This window comes from Gorilla gorilla, chromosome 20, assembly GCF_029281585.2.
Source record: "Gorilla gorilla gorilla isolate KB3781 chromosome 20, NHGRI_mGorGor1-v2.1_pri, whole genome shotgun sequence".
NCBI lineage: Eukaryota > Metazoa > Chordata > Mammalia > Primates > Hominidae > Gorilla > Gorilla gorilla.
Genome location: NC_073244.2, coordinates 45,586,870 through 45,602,424, shown reverse-complemented (window position 1 = coordinate 45,602,424; position 15,555 = coordinate 45,586,870). Strand labels below are relative to the sequence as shown.

The window sequence follows — 15,555 nt, the reverse complement described above, 5'->3', positions numbered from 1 at the left end:
ACTGTAGAGAAATCATATGAAGACCATAAATGTGGGAAAGCCTTTGTCAGTATTAACCCCTTAATTGACATAAGTATACTCACACTAGGATAAACCCCTGTACATATAGCAAATGTGGGAAAGACTATAGACAATAGGAATCTTTTACAAACTCCTACAGGAGAGAAGCCGTATGAATGTAGAAAATTTAGAAATTGAGGGAAGTCTTCAGTTCCAAGTGCATCCCTTATTTTACGAAGAACTCAAACTGGAGAGAACTCTCATTTAAGAGATGTAGCAAAGCGTTCACTAAGAGTGTTTATCTTGCTACGCATCAGAAGATTAATGGAAGAACAACCTGAAAGATTTAGGAATTACGTGTAAATCTTTGCAGTGATGCTATTTGTAAACAGGGTTCTACAGGAGAGCAAATAAATGTCATTATGCATTTCTTAGAGCAGTAGCTTGCAGTTTCAGTTGAGTTCTACTTAGAAATTCTTTTTAGCTAGTGGGCATGTGAAGATATTTAGTCACCCATAGGAGCCAGTAAATGTTATAATGTTAAAAATTAAAGCTGCAAAAGAAATACAATGGTGTGAATAAAGGTTTTGGCATCTAATAAAATCATTTTGTATCTCATGAACTCTTTCTCTGTGACTATTTCTGGCAAAAAAATTTCACTAAGATTAGCCTCAGTATAGCCTTTAGTGGGAGACAAGCAAACCTAAAGAAAAACACCTGCTCTTTGTACTAAGAATAGCAGTATTTTGGTGAGGATTATTCAGAGTCCATTTCCAGTGGGCTTACTACATTTCAAGAAAATTTACTGAGCATCACTCATGTGTATTACGCAGCAATGGGATATAGGAATCCAGTAGTTCTGAGCTTTAGTGGTATGTCAGAATCACTAGGAGGGCTTGTTAAAGCACAGATTGCTTTAGCCTCAAGCTAGCCTCAGTTCTAGCTTCTGTATGAGTTGATTTGAATTTGCATTTTTCACACATTCTTAGGTGACACTAACACTGTTTTGTCCAGAAAGCACATTTTGATAACCATTGTAATAATTAACAAATGTGGTCTTTTTCTCACAGAGACATTATCTGACCAGAGAAATGGATAGCAAATAAATTTGAAATAATCCTTTACAAGTGCTATGAGAAAATAACTAAGAAACAACATACTACAAGAGATCAGAGCAGGCTTAGCTGGATGTGATTTCTGAAATGAATCTTAAATGATGAACACTAATTATGTAATGAGTACTACTCATGTAGCCGTGTGCATCCCTGTGTGTGCCTGTGTGTGTGTATATGCGGTGTGCTGGGTGTTATTCTAGGTAAAGCGGATAGTCGAGTTCTCTCATACTTGCTGCAGCTGGATTCCATGTTCCCATGTCTAGTTTCAGATTCTGTGGCTTTGAGGTAGTGCTGCTGGCAGCATCATTGGTTTCAGCAACTGTCATTTCTCCATCTCTGGGTCATAGTTATAGGAGTTTACCTTGAAATCACTAGTCCAGAAGTGTTCCCATTACTTTTACAGCCCACCTACCAATTTTGAAATCACTGATTTACTGCAATATATGTCTTGAAATAGTTAAGAGAGTTTTTGTTCCCTGCACTGAAACTTGACAGGTAGTTATGGTTTGTAAGGAGGGAGGATGGCTTCAAATATTCTAAGTTCTAGATAAGAAATGGGGCCAGGCGCGGTGGCTCATGCCTGTAATCCCAGCACTTTGGGAGGCCGAGGCGGGTGGATCGCCTGAGGTCAGGAGTTCGAGACCAGCCTGGCCAACATGGAGAAACCCCGCCTCTACTAAAAATACAAAATTAGCCGAGGATGGTGGCACATGCCTGTAATCCCAGCTACTCAGGAGGCTGAGGCAGGAGAATGGCATGAACCCGGGAGGTGGAGCTTGCAGTGAGCCGAGATCGCGCCACTGCGCTCCAGCCTGGGCGACAGAGTGAGACTCCGTCTCAAAAAAAAAAAAAAAAAAAAAGGAAATGGAACGGTCTCACTGGCCCTGTGATTAAAATCCTATCTTGTGATTAGAAAGGTAATGCAGATCAATTTGATTTGGAGTGTATGGACACTGATGTAAGTGAAGGGCTGTGATATGGATTATGCTTCAGATTTTGTTCACTATGGCAGGTGAGAATCATAAGATATGTTATTATTTTTAAAAGGAACATTATTTTATACATACAATAATTCTGGTGTGGAATGAGTGATAAGGTTTCTGACTTTCAACAAAACGTATCCCCTCTGATACATGTACTACCTTAACTGAAAGCTAAAAGCATAGAGGCATATTCCAATAGCACTTTGGAATAGAGACAGTAGGTTTGGAATGGGGTGGTAAATTTTTACTATTCTGCAGGGATTTTATCTTTCATTTGATTTAATTTTAATCATGAAATTTATATTGAAATTCTATGAAACATTGAGGGATCTTAGACTTATAAGTAAGGAAGGGCCAGGTGCAATGGAACATATCTGTAATCCCAGAAATTTGGGAGGCTGGGGCAGGAGGATTGTTTGAAGCCAGGAGTTCAAGACCAGCCTGGGCAACATAGCAAGACTCGATCTCTAAAAATATATATTTTTTAATTACCCAGGTGTAGGCATATGCCTGCAGTCCTAGCTATTCAGGAGGCTGAGTGGGGAGGGATTGCTTGAGTACAGGAGTTTAAGGTCACAGTGAGTCATCATCACACCACTGCTTTCCAGCCTGGCAGCAGACCACCACTCTGACTCCAAAGTAAATATAATTAAGGAAGCATGACATGGTATCAAACAGCTGTAATTATGGATAGTCTAGCTACCACATATATATTTATGGGATAATGACAGTAGCTTTCTTTTCTCTCATTCTCTGTCCTTCTTCAGCTCTCCCAAGGAAATGGTACCACAAAGATGAAGTAGTCCCATAATGCCCAGATTTTTTTTGTTTCCACTACACATAGTTTTATGCCACCATGTCACTTTGTTATGACAGGATTCATCCAAATACCTGTGCTTTATCATTTAAAAAGCATGAGCATACACATAATAATGCTTTACATTTCTGGAATTAAAGTGCCTTCACAATAACAGAATTAGGAAAAAGAAGGCCATCTTTTTTTTTTTTTTTTTTTTTTTGAGATGGAGTTTCACTCTTGTTGCCCAAGCTGGAGTGAAATGGTGCAATCTCAGCTCACTGCAACCTCCACCTCTCGGGTTCAAGCAATTCTCCTGCCTCAGCCTCCCGAGTAACTGGGATTACAGGCATGTGCCACCACACCCAGCTAATTTTTTGTATTTTTAGTAGAGACAGGGTTTCACCATGTTGGCCAGGCTAGTCTTGATCTCCTGACCTCAAGTGATCTGCCAGCCTCGGCCTCCCAAAGTGCTGGGATTACAGGCATGAACCACCACACCCAGCCAGAAGGCCATATTTTTAAATTAAGATAGTGAAGCTTTTAAGAGCAATAAGAGACCATTACTTTTTTATGATAGAAGGTTGGGCTGATGTCATAATGATGTTACGATGTCACTGACATCATATTGTTTCCTCAGTCATACCCATTAACCATTTCTTGAGCATCCACTGTGGACCTAATAGATAAACATTGCATACCCTTTAATAGCTCCAAGGTGTGTGTGTGAAGAGCATTAAGCTTTGGAGTCATGTTACCTGGGTTTAAATCCAAGTTGCATGTATACTGGCTTTGTGTGACCTTGGACAAACTACTTCACTATGCCATGCCTCAGTTTCTCCATCTATAAAATGGTAATAAAGCTATCTCACAGCATTATTATGAAAATTAGATGAGTTAATTGATGCAAAGTGTTTACAACAATGCCTGGCCTCTTAATCTCATTCAATAAGTATTAGCTATTGATTTCATCATCATGGTCTTCTCATGGTTGCTTCATCATTCTGGTCTCAGATGTCACATCTAATCACTTGTCGCTCTTATGTATTTACCGTTTCACATTTTTGAGGGAGAGCTCTTACAAAATGCACCCATTTCCTTACAACAAATCCTTTAGTGTCTGAGCCATTTTGAGGGAATGTTTCTTGCCCAAAATAACCTGAGGAGAAACAAAGAGACCAGGTAGGAGATGAGATGAGAATTCAGCAGGTCTGTGAGAAGGAAGGAGGGTGCCCTACAGAGCTGGAAAAAAGGCCGAGTGAAGGAGGCCGTCAGGCTTCACATAGAGGAAAGGGGAGGCTTTACCCACTGAGACCAGAGGACTACAGGTCTTCAGCATCGTCTCTGAGTACAGAGTCCCATGGACTGGGTGCCACTGCCCTCACTCTTCCTGAGTGGAGGTTACAGCCTGTCATTGAAGATCACCGATGCCTGGAAAGTCTAAGTTTCCTTGTTAGCCTTGGGTTAGTCAAATGTGATTAGAGCTCAGTTGCTGGTAAACATCTAGAAAGAATCAAGGCACATATCACTGAGCACTTCCCGGACGCTTAATTCTTTGCTGTTGAGGGGGAGTCAGTCTTTAAACAAATTGCAATTGTGTTAGAGGAAAAAAGCTGTATATGCAGAAGTAATTGATGCAAGATACAAGACAATGACAAGGCCATATGGCCCAAGAGGTGCAGAGTGTAAGCACTCCGGCATTAAAGATAAATAGGGAAAAATTATAATGATCATAATACAATATTGTTAATAGCAGCAGCAACTGAGGCTTGTGTTTGCACTGTGAGCTGCATTCAATTAAGTGTTCTCAGCTCTGGACCCAAATTCCTAGGTGTGAATTCAGCCTATGGGGACTGTCACATGCTTACTATATAACCTTGGAGAAGTCACTTCATTTCCTGATTTCTCCATCAAAACAAAAACAATTCCCATCTTAACAGGTGATTGTGAGAATTAAAAGGTTTATAAAGCAAGCTACAAAGTACCTGCACCTGGAAGTTTGTTGCTGTGTTTTTCCTGCTTTTAATCTTCCCACATACTGTGAGATACATGCCTTAATCATCTTCATGCTAGTGACCTGAGACTCAGGCAATTCTAGCACGTCTCTCAGAGTCACACATCTTAGGAATATAGGCTAGATTTGAACATTCAGTAAAAGACCACACAATATTGCCCTCCTAGGACAAACCTCAAAAGACTGAGGTTTATCTTGGCAACCATACAGGCTCTCTTGCCTCCTTGAACAAAAAAACATTTCCTTTGGCCATGCCGTTTCTTCTGCCTACAATTTGCCCCATACCCCATTTATTACCATGCTTACCTAATGCCGAGGGAGTCCTGCCTACCTTGCAAAGCTCACTAGGTGTGTCAAAAATGAACAAAGCTGGACATTAATGACAGTGGTGAGAACAGACTTTAATTGGTAGTAACTATTGCAATGGGGAAAGGAACTTGGCATGAACTGAACTCAGCTTCGATTTGTACAGAAGTGAATGAGTATGTCAAAGGGAGCGTGAGGAAATAGGGAGCGGGTGGAGAACAGGGGCTCAGTAGAGTCAGAAAAATGAAAAATTACAAAACACAGGAAGGGAGGGGGCTGGTCTATGTGCAGTCTTATCTGGGTTTGCTACTGGCACTTGAGTTAGGCTCCTATCCTCCCACAGAGGCTGGGAGGTAGGGATCTTATCTTCAGGTGTTGGCTGGAAGAAATTCCTTGGGCAGCCTTGAGTTTTTCAGGCCAGCACTTTAAGAGCCATTAGAAACTTTACTGTTGTTCAAGTCTTAATAGGCAAAAGTTGACAGGCCTATTCAAGAAGGCTTAGAGGGGCCTAGCTAGAGTTTGGTCAAAGAAAGAGAAAATCTTTGTCAGGTGTCACCTCAGGCTTCCCCAGCCCACTGAGGAGGAATGGTGGTGAAGAAGAAAGAACAAAGGCTCAAGGGATCAACATACAGGGTGTGAGTTTCTGCCAAGAGTTGTGTGACCCTGAGAAGGTAATTTAAGTTTTCCAAACCTCAGATCCTTTTTCTGTAAAGCAGGAATAATAGAACCTAACTGAGGAAACTGGAATTAAATCAAGTGTTACATAATAACTTACCCTCAGAGCTCAATAAAGGCAGCTATTATTTTATTGTTACTGTGATTGTATTTTTCCTCTTTGCTTCCACACTATCCTGGAAAACCCAACAAAGTCCTGATCTCAGCTTTTATAAGGGTGCCACATTCCCTGCACAAAGATTCCAGAAGATGAGAAATACTTAATCTAGAACTAGCAAGGCCAAAGGAAAAAAAGAATGCCTCTCCTAACTCTCTTCTAGTAGGTGACATTGGTGCAGAACAAGGAAGGACGCAAGGGAGAGGAGACGGAGAGGCACTGCAGAGATCTGGACTCAGTGTCCCAGGCAGAGGGAAAGACTGGGAAGAGGGAAAGAGCTTGGAATGATCAGGACAGGTTGGCAGGAAAGCAGTGAGCAAAGGAAGATGGAATAGAAGACAGATTTATAGGCCTAGAAATGTATCTCTCTAGAAGTAACATCCAGAGGGATGGTCCCTGCATGGTGCTGGGCACTGGGAACACACATCACATATTAGCTGTCTCTGATGCTCTCCCCTTTAAGGCTTCCTTGAAAATGGAGGTGAAAGGTAGCAAGGTAGCTTGCACAAGGCCACAGCCCTGAGATAGGGCACAGCCTGATCCAAACATGTCTCTGGATTCTGCAGGCCATGCTCTCCCGAGGATCTGCACATGCCACTGTACATGAATGGAGGGTACTAAGAAGTTATGGTTCATACTTCCCTACCACATACCACTGATTTCCAGAAAGAGGAATTTTCTCTTGTCTAGGACTCTGGATTTAGAGTGACCCTATCAACAGGAAGAGAAGGCCTGAAGAAACCCAGGATGACACTATCCTCCATGTCAGCGTGCCACCGCCATGTGGTTGACAGTCCAAGAATGTGAGACTGGGGGATAGTTAACACACCTGTGCTAGGAGGGAAGCGACTGTATCAGTACTTCAGACTCAGCTGAACTCTCTCCCAGGCCCTACAAAGGTGTCCAGATGGGTCATATCCTCCTTAGTGGCCTTCCTAGCTTGGTCCCAAAGAGTCACCTGCTTCCCCTGGGTGGTGTGAGCAGACAGGTCATGTGACAAATGAAAGTCCACCCTAGCAGTGCCAAAAGTCCAGCCCATGGCAATGCAGGCTGCAGGAAACACTCCTGTCATAGGCTGTCATTTGGGCCTATGAAGCACATCCTTCTGGGTAATGTAGCTCTTCACATTCTCTGAGGCAATAGCTAAGTAGCACCCAGAGAAGTGCTAGGAAGGAGCATCAAAAGACTCTTATGATCACATCTTAAAGGTGAGTACCCAGTTTTCCATATTTTACTGTCTGCAATAGATGACATAAATATTTAGAGATATATTATTTCAGATGCTATGAAAGGCTACAAAACCAAATATGTGGAATGTGATGGCAGGGAAAATGACCAAGTAGGAAGTGACATGAATCTGCCACTGTACCTGAACAACCATTCTGGCAGCTCTCTGAAGTGACTATTTTGGAACTCCGGAGTTTATTTGAATGCTTGTAATTTCCAGCTTGCCTAATAAATTACAATTGTGTTGATTGCAACCATCAGAGTGGTATTGGCTACCCATTCCTCACTCCCAGCTCCATGAAGCAGCTTTGGGGATGGGGATGTGATTCTGGTGCAGATTTCTGGAGCCAGGGTGGGCAATAAGTACCTAATCCCACAGATACTGAGGTTCTGTGTTCTGACTGTGGATTGGTGCTTCTGATCTCGTGGGCTTGTAGGCTAGTCATCATTGTTTCAATCTCCACTGGATGAAGTGACTTTCAGGAGATTTTAAAGACTTGCACCTATTTTTTTTTAATTCAAAAACAACTACATATACAGAAGAATTCAGAAAGCCACCTCACATGCTCATGGAAAGATACAAGCACTGAAAAAACCTTCTTCAGCTTTTACTTTAGGCTGATCTCTGGTGCACAGTTATCTCATAATAATACAAACAAAGGCAAAAGTGCAGCAAATCCAGGGGAAGGGGGGAGATATGATTTCCAGAGATATCATATTGTAAGATTCAAATGTCCGGTATTCAACAACAACAAAAACCTGAAGGCATGCCAAAAACCAGAAAAGTATGGCCCAATTAAAGGAACAAAATGAATTGACAGAAAACATACTTGAGGCAGCCCAGATGTCAGACTCACTATAAAAAGACAACTGTCTTAAAGATGCTTTAAAAGCTAAAGAAATATATGAACAAAGGAAAAAGATGTATGAGCAAACTGAGGATAGAAATAATGAGATGAAATGATTTTTTAAAAGAATCAAAAAATCTGGATAAAAAATTACAGTAACAGAAACAAAAATATGAATACAATAGAGGGATTCAAAAGATAAGCAATTAGAGGAGAGATTCAGCAAACTTAAAAATAGGACAAATAGGACAAATATAAATTATCAACATGAAAAAGAAGAGTGAACAGAGCTTAGTGGAACTGTAGCACAACATCAATTTGGGAATCCTTGAAGGGGAAAAGAGAGAAACGGGCAGAGAAACTATTTGAAGACATAATGGCTGAAAAATCTCCAAATTTGATGAAAGACATGAATTTGCAATCCAGCAAGCAGAATGAACTCTTAAATAGAGAATTGCAAAGAGACCCATACTGAGACACATAATCAAATGTCAAAAGCCAAAGACAGATAATCTTGAAAATAGCAAAAGAGAAGCAACTCCTGTCATACAAGGGATCCTCAAGACTATCAACCAGGGTCTCATCAGAAACCCTAGAAGCCAGAAGGAAGCTGATCAATAAACGTAAAGTGCTGAAGAAAAAAAGCTGTCAATAGAGAGTTTATATTCATCAAAATGCTCTTGAAAAATTAGGGAGAAATTCACATATTCCAAGATAAACAAAAGCTGAGGGAGTTGATTATCACTAGACATGCCCTGAAAAAAAAATGCTGAAGGAAGTCTATCAGGTTGAAATTAAAAGAAGCCAGACTGTCACTCAAAGCCATATGGAAAAGTAAAGTTCTCTAGTAAAGGTAAATACATGAGGAATTATAAAATGTAATACTATTATAGTTTTGGTTTGTAACTCTACTTTTTTTTTTATCTTCTACAGGATTGAAAAGACAAATGCATAAAAATAGTTAGCCTGTTATTGGGAACACAATGTATAAAGATCTAATCTGTAGTATCAATAATGGGAAGTGGTGGGGGTAGACTTGCAGAGTCAGAAGGACTGGTCTCTACCTCACCTAATTCAGATCTCAGACAGCAAGAAGCATCAAATACTACTTGGGAAATCTGCAAGGACACTAAGAGCTGTAGACACATAGAGTAAAAGAATACAGGTGGAGATATGTATACACCATCTAAGTCTCCAAGACAACCCGGGGGGAGACTCTTTGGAAAAATAAGACATTTAAAAGCAGCTGTGTATACAGAGGGATTGAAAAAAACACACACAGACCCAACCAAGAGATATGCTCAGAAAATACCCAAGAACCTTAAGCTTTTTCCTCATACTGATCCCAAGGCACAGAACATTCCTAGCTAATTATTAAAGGACTTTCCTAAAACAGACCCAGTATGCAAAGACTGAGAGATGTGGCTGTTGTTTTCAAATGCCCAATTTTCACTTAAACAATCACAAGGCAATCAAAGAAATAGAAAAAACATGGTCCATTCAAAGGATGAATACAAAGTGGCACAAATCATCTCTGAAGACAGGCATTGGATTTACTGGACAAAGACAACTGTGTTAAATATGCTCAGATATTAAAGTAACTGTATTAACTGTATTAAATGGGCTCAGATACATAAAAGAAACACAAAGAACTAAATAATATCAGGGAAATGATTTAAAACAAAATGAGAATATCAACAAAAAGATATAGATACTATAGAAAGGAACCAAACAGATATTGTGAAGCTGAAAAATATATTAATCTATTAGTCAAGATGAAAAAATTAGGAGTTCAACAGCAGACTTCAGAAGCCAACTTGAAGATAAGACATTTTAAATGATCAGATCTCAGCAATAGAAAGTAAAAAGAATGAATAATAGTGAATAAAACCTAAGGAACTTATGGGAAACCATCACTGGACCAATATATGTATTGTGGGATTCCCAGGAAAACAGAGAGAGAAGGTAGTAGAATTACTTTAAGAAATGTTGACTGAAAACTTCTCATATTTGAGGAAACACATGAATGTGTAGATTCGATACGTTAGTGAACTCCAAGTAAGATAAACCCACTGAGATACATAATAGTGAAATGCCAAATGACAGAATCTTGAAAGCAGTAAAAGAAAAGTAACACGTCACCTGTAAAGGATCCTCAATAAGATCATCAAGTCATTTCTCAGCAGAAACCCTGCACTCCAGAAGGAAGTGGTATGATATATTTAAAGTGATGTAAGGAAAAACCTGTTAATTAAAAATACTATGTCTAGCACAATGGTCCTGCAAAAGTGGGGAAAAATGAAGACATTCTCAGATAAGCAAAAGCCATGAATGTTCATTACCAGTAGACTTACCCTATGAGAAATACTAAGGGTCATTCAGATTGAAATGAAAAGACACTAGACAGTAATTGAAACCTATGTGAAGAAATAAAGTTCTCTGGTAAGTACATGGACAGATATAAAAACCAATATTATTGGCCGGGTGCAGTGGTTCACGCCTGTAAATATATATATATATGTAAATATATAAATAAATATATATTCATTATACATAAATATAAATAAATATATATTCATTTATATAAAAATGAATATAAATATAAATATAAATATAAATGAATATATATTCATTTATATATAAATATAATATATACATACATATGTAAATATATATAAAATTTAATTTTGCTTTGTAACTCCAGTTTTTATTTTTGACACAACTTAAAAAGACAAATGCATAAAAATAATTATAAACCACAGAAAGACAAATACCATATAATCTCACTTATATGTGGAATCTAAAAAAGTCAAACTCATGAAAGTAGAGAGTAAAATGATGGTTAATAGGGACTAAGGGGTCCCAAGTTGGTCAAAGGATACACAACCTCAGTTAGATGGGAGAAATAAAAGAGAGCTATTGCACATGATGACTATAGTTAATGCATTATATTCTTGAACATTTTTTTTTTAATTGATCATTCTTGGGTGTTTCTGGCAGAGGGGGATTTGGCAGGGTCATAGGACAATAGTGGAGGGAAGGTCAACAGATAAACAAGTGAACAAAGGTCTCTGGTTTTCCTAGGCAGAGGACCCTGCGGCCTTCCGCAGTGTTTGTGTCCCTGGGTACTTGAGATTAGGGAGTGGTGATGGCTCTTAATGAGCATGCTGCCTTCAAGCATCTGTTTAACAAAGCACATCTTGCACCGCCCTTAATCCATTCAACCCTGAGTGGATACAGCACATGTTTCAGAGAGCACAGGGTTGGGGGTAAGGTCATAGATCAACAGGATCCCAAGGCAGAAGAATTTTTCTTAGTACAGAACAAAATGAAGTCTCCCATGTCTACTTCTTTCCACACAGACACAGCAACAATCCGATCTCTCTATCTTTTCCCTACCTTTCCCCCTTTTCTATTCCACAAAACCGCCATCGCCATCATGGCCCGTTCTCAATGAGCTGTTGGGTACACCTCCCAGACGGGGTGGTGGCCGGGCAGAGGGGCTCCTCACCTCCCAGAAGGGGCGGCCGGGCAGAGGCGCCCCCCACCTCCCTCCCGGACGGGGCGGCTGGCCGGGCGGGGGGCTGACCACCCCCCCACCTCCCTCCCGGACCGGGTGGCTGCCAGGCGGAGATGCTCCTCACTTCCCAGACGGGGCGGCTGCCGGGCGGAGGGGCTCCTCACTTCTCAGACGGGGTGGCCGGGCAGAGACGCTCCTCACCTCCCAGACGGGGTCGCGGCCGGGCAGAGGCGCTCCTCACATCCCAGACTGGGCGGCGGGGCAGAGGCGCTCCCCACATCTCAGACAATGGGCGGCCGGGCGGAGGGGCTCCTCACTTCCCAGACGGGGCGGCTGCCGGGCGGAGGGGCTCCTCACTTCTCAGACGGGGCGGCTGCCGGGCGGAGGGGCTCCTCACTTCTCAGACGGGGCGGCCGGGCAGAGACGCTCCTCACCTCCCAGACGGGGCGGCGGGGCAGAGGCGCTCCCCACATCTCAGACTATGGGTGGCCGGGCAGAGACGCTCCTCACTTCTTAGACGGGATGGCGGCCGGGAAGAGGCGCTCCTCACTTCCCAGACTGGGCAGCCAGGCAGAGGGGCTCCTCACATCCCAGACAGGGCGGCTGCCGGGCGGAGGGGCTCCTCACTTCTCAGACGGGGCGGCTGCCGGGCGGAGGGGCTCCTCACTTCTCAGACGGGGCGGCTGCCGGGCGGAGGGGCTCCTCACTTCTCAGACGGTGCGGCTGCCGGGTGGAGGGGCTCCTCACTTCTCAGACGGGGCAGCCGGGCAGAGACGCTCCTCACCTCCCAGACAGGGCGGCGGGGCAGAGGCGCTCCCCACATCTCAGACTATGGGCGGCCGGGCAGAGACGCTCCTCACTTCTTAGACGGGATGGCGGCTGGAAAGAGGTGCTCCTCACTTCCCAGACTGGGCAGCCAGACAGAGGGGCTCCTCACCTCCCAGACAGGGCGGCTGCCGGGCGGAGGGGCTCCTCACTTCTCAGACGGGGCAGCCGGGCAGAGACGCTTCTCACCTCCCAGGCGGGGCAGCAGGGCAGAGGCGTTCCCCACATCTCAGACGATGGGCAGCCGGGCAGAGACGCTCCTCACTTCCTAGACGGGATGGCGGCCGGGAAGAGGCGCTCCTCACTTCCCAGACTGGGCAGCCAGGCAGAGGGGCTCCTCACATCCCAGAAGATGGGCGGCCAGGCAGAGACACTCCTCACTTTCCAGACGGGGTGGCGGCCGGCAGAGGCTGCAATCTCCGCACTTTGGGGGGCCAAGGCAGGCGGCTGGGAGGTGGAGGTTGTAGGGAGCCGAGATCACACCACTGCACTCCAGCCTGGACAACATTGAGCACTGAGTGAACGAGACTCCGTCTGCAATCCCGGCACCTCGGGAGGCCGAGGCTGGCGGATCACTCGCGGTTAGGAGCTGGAGACCAGCCCGGCCAACACAGCCAAACCCCGTCTCCACCAAAAAAACACAGTGAGGCGTGGTGGCGTGCACCCGCAATCGCAGGCACTCGGCAGGCTGAGGCAGGAGAATCAGGCAGGGAGGTTGCAGTGAGCCGAGATGGCAGCAGTACAGTCCAGCTTCAGCTCGGCATCACAGGGAGACCGTGGAAAGAGAGAGAGAGGGAGACCGTGGAAAGAGAGAGAGAGGGAGACCGTGGAAAGAGAGAGAGAGGGAGACCGTGGAAAGAGGGAGAGGGAGAGGGAGAGGTCTTGAACATTTCTGAGAGTAAATTTTAAGTGTTCTTACCACAAAAAAGGATAAGTATATGAAGTAGTGTAATATCCCTCAAGATATTTCCTAATTTACCTTGTGATTTCTTCATTGACCTATCTGTGATTTGAGTGTGCCATTTAGTTGCCATATATTTGTGAATTTTACTGTTTTCTGTCTGCTATTTGTTTCTAGTGTTTCATTACATTGTGATCAGAAGATACACTGTATGATTTCAATCTTTAAAGTTATTAAGACTACCTCTCTCCGGTCATCGTGACTCTAAGATGACAAAAGAAAGAACAACAGTCATGCCAAAAAGGGCCGCAGCCACACGCAGCCTATTTGCTGCACGAACTGTGCCCGATGCATGCCCAAGTACAAAGGCATTAAGAAACTCTTCATTGGGGCCAGGTGCAGTGGCTTATGCCTGTAATCCCAGCACTTTGGGAGGCCAAGGTGGGCAGATCACGAGGTCAGGGGTTCGAGACCAGCCTGCCCAACATGGTAAAATCCCATCTTTACTAAAAATACAAAAAATTAGCCTGGCGTGGTGGCAGGAGTCTGTAATCTCAGTTACTTGGGAGGCTGAGGCAGGAGAATCGCTTGAACCCGGGAGACGGAGGTTGCAGTGAACCAAGATTGTGCCACTGCACTCTAGCCTGGGTGACAAGAGCGAAACTCCGTCTCAAAAAAAAAAGAAAAAAACTCATCATTTGAAACATAGTGGAGGCCGCGGCAGTCAGGGACATTTCTGAAGCAAGCACCTTCGATGCCTATGTGCTTCCCAAGCTGTATGTGAAGCTACATTACTGTGTGAGTTGTGCAATTCACAGCAAAGTAGTCAGGAATCGATCTCATGAAGCCCGCAAAGACCCAACACCCCCTCCCCGATTTAGACCTGCCGGTGCTTCCCCATGACCCCCACCAAAGCCCATGTAAGGAGCTGAGTCCTTAAAGACTCAAGACAGACTATTTTCTGGGGAAAAATAAAATGGAAATTGTACTTAAAAAATAAAATTATTAAGACTTGTTTTGTGGCCTAATATGGTCTATCCTAGAATAGGCAAATTCATAGAGACAAAAATTAGAGGTTACCAGGGGCTAGAGGCAGAGAGGAAGGGAGAATTTTTGTTTATTAGATACAGAGGTTTGGTTGGGGATGATGAAAAGTTCTGGAAATAGATAGTGCTAGTGGATCCACAAGCTTGTGAACGTACGTAATGCTCCTGAATTGTACACTTGAAAATAAAGTAGTAACATTTATGTTACACATATTTTATTACAATAAAAAATGAAATGAAAAAACCCTATACACTGCCTTTCTTTTTATTGGGAAATTAGATGCCTCATCTTTTATTCTAATAGCAGTTTGGCAAGAGGGAGGGCCCCAACCATGTAAGTTAATGTATTTCTCAGGGTAATTTTCAGAGTGCCTCAAACCATACCTGTTAAGCTTAATCTCCCTTGAAGCTGAGATAACCTATTTCTAGTAGAACCCACTAGTATAGAAAGTCAATGGAAATTACATGGCAAGATTGGAACATGTCAAGAAAAAGGTAGACAGGACAAAGTTTGTAAGTGCTCACCACTTACACTGAGAAGAATGTGACTTTCTGGAAGGTGGTGGATCCCAATGTATAAACAAATTGCTTAATTATTTGCAGCTTTATTTCTCCCTTAAAAATTTATTTTAGTAAAAATAATAGTATTATACAAAATTACTCATTGACAATTAGTCATTATTTATGAAAGAAAATAACCAAATCTGCAATTATCTGTCACTGACCTTGGTTTGCTAATTTTGTAGTTATTTAAATCAGTTTAATATGAAATATACCAACCCATTTCCTGGTTGTAAAGCTTGGGAGAATTGAAGCAATGAAATAAAGTCCAAGACATAAACACAGGAAATGTTCAGAGAATATGTAAATTTTTATAGTAAGTGAATAAATCACTTATTACATTAAAATGTGTAGTCTCTATACCAGCAACATCAGCAGTACCTGGAAACCTGAAAGAAATGCAAATTCCTTGGAGGTTGTTCCTGGCAGAGAAGATATCTGAACAAAGGCCTGGCAGCTGAATGGACTAGGCTTCAGGGAGATCTGTTGGGTGGAGGTAGTTTGGGGTATAGTTGGAGAAGCATTCATCATGGCAGACAGGGGAAGGGTTGGAACCTAAGGAATCATTCCAGACACACTAG

The 15,555-nt window shown here is 42.9% G+C and overlaps 1 pseudogene; it reads left to right on the top strand.

Moving 5' to 3' along the window:
* Positions 1-835: 835 nt before the first annotated feature.
* Positions 836-14,291, top strand: LOC101131588 (small ribosomal subunit protein eS26-like; annotated as a pseudogene).
* Positions 14,292-15,555: the final 1,264 nt, after the last annotated feature.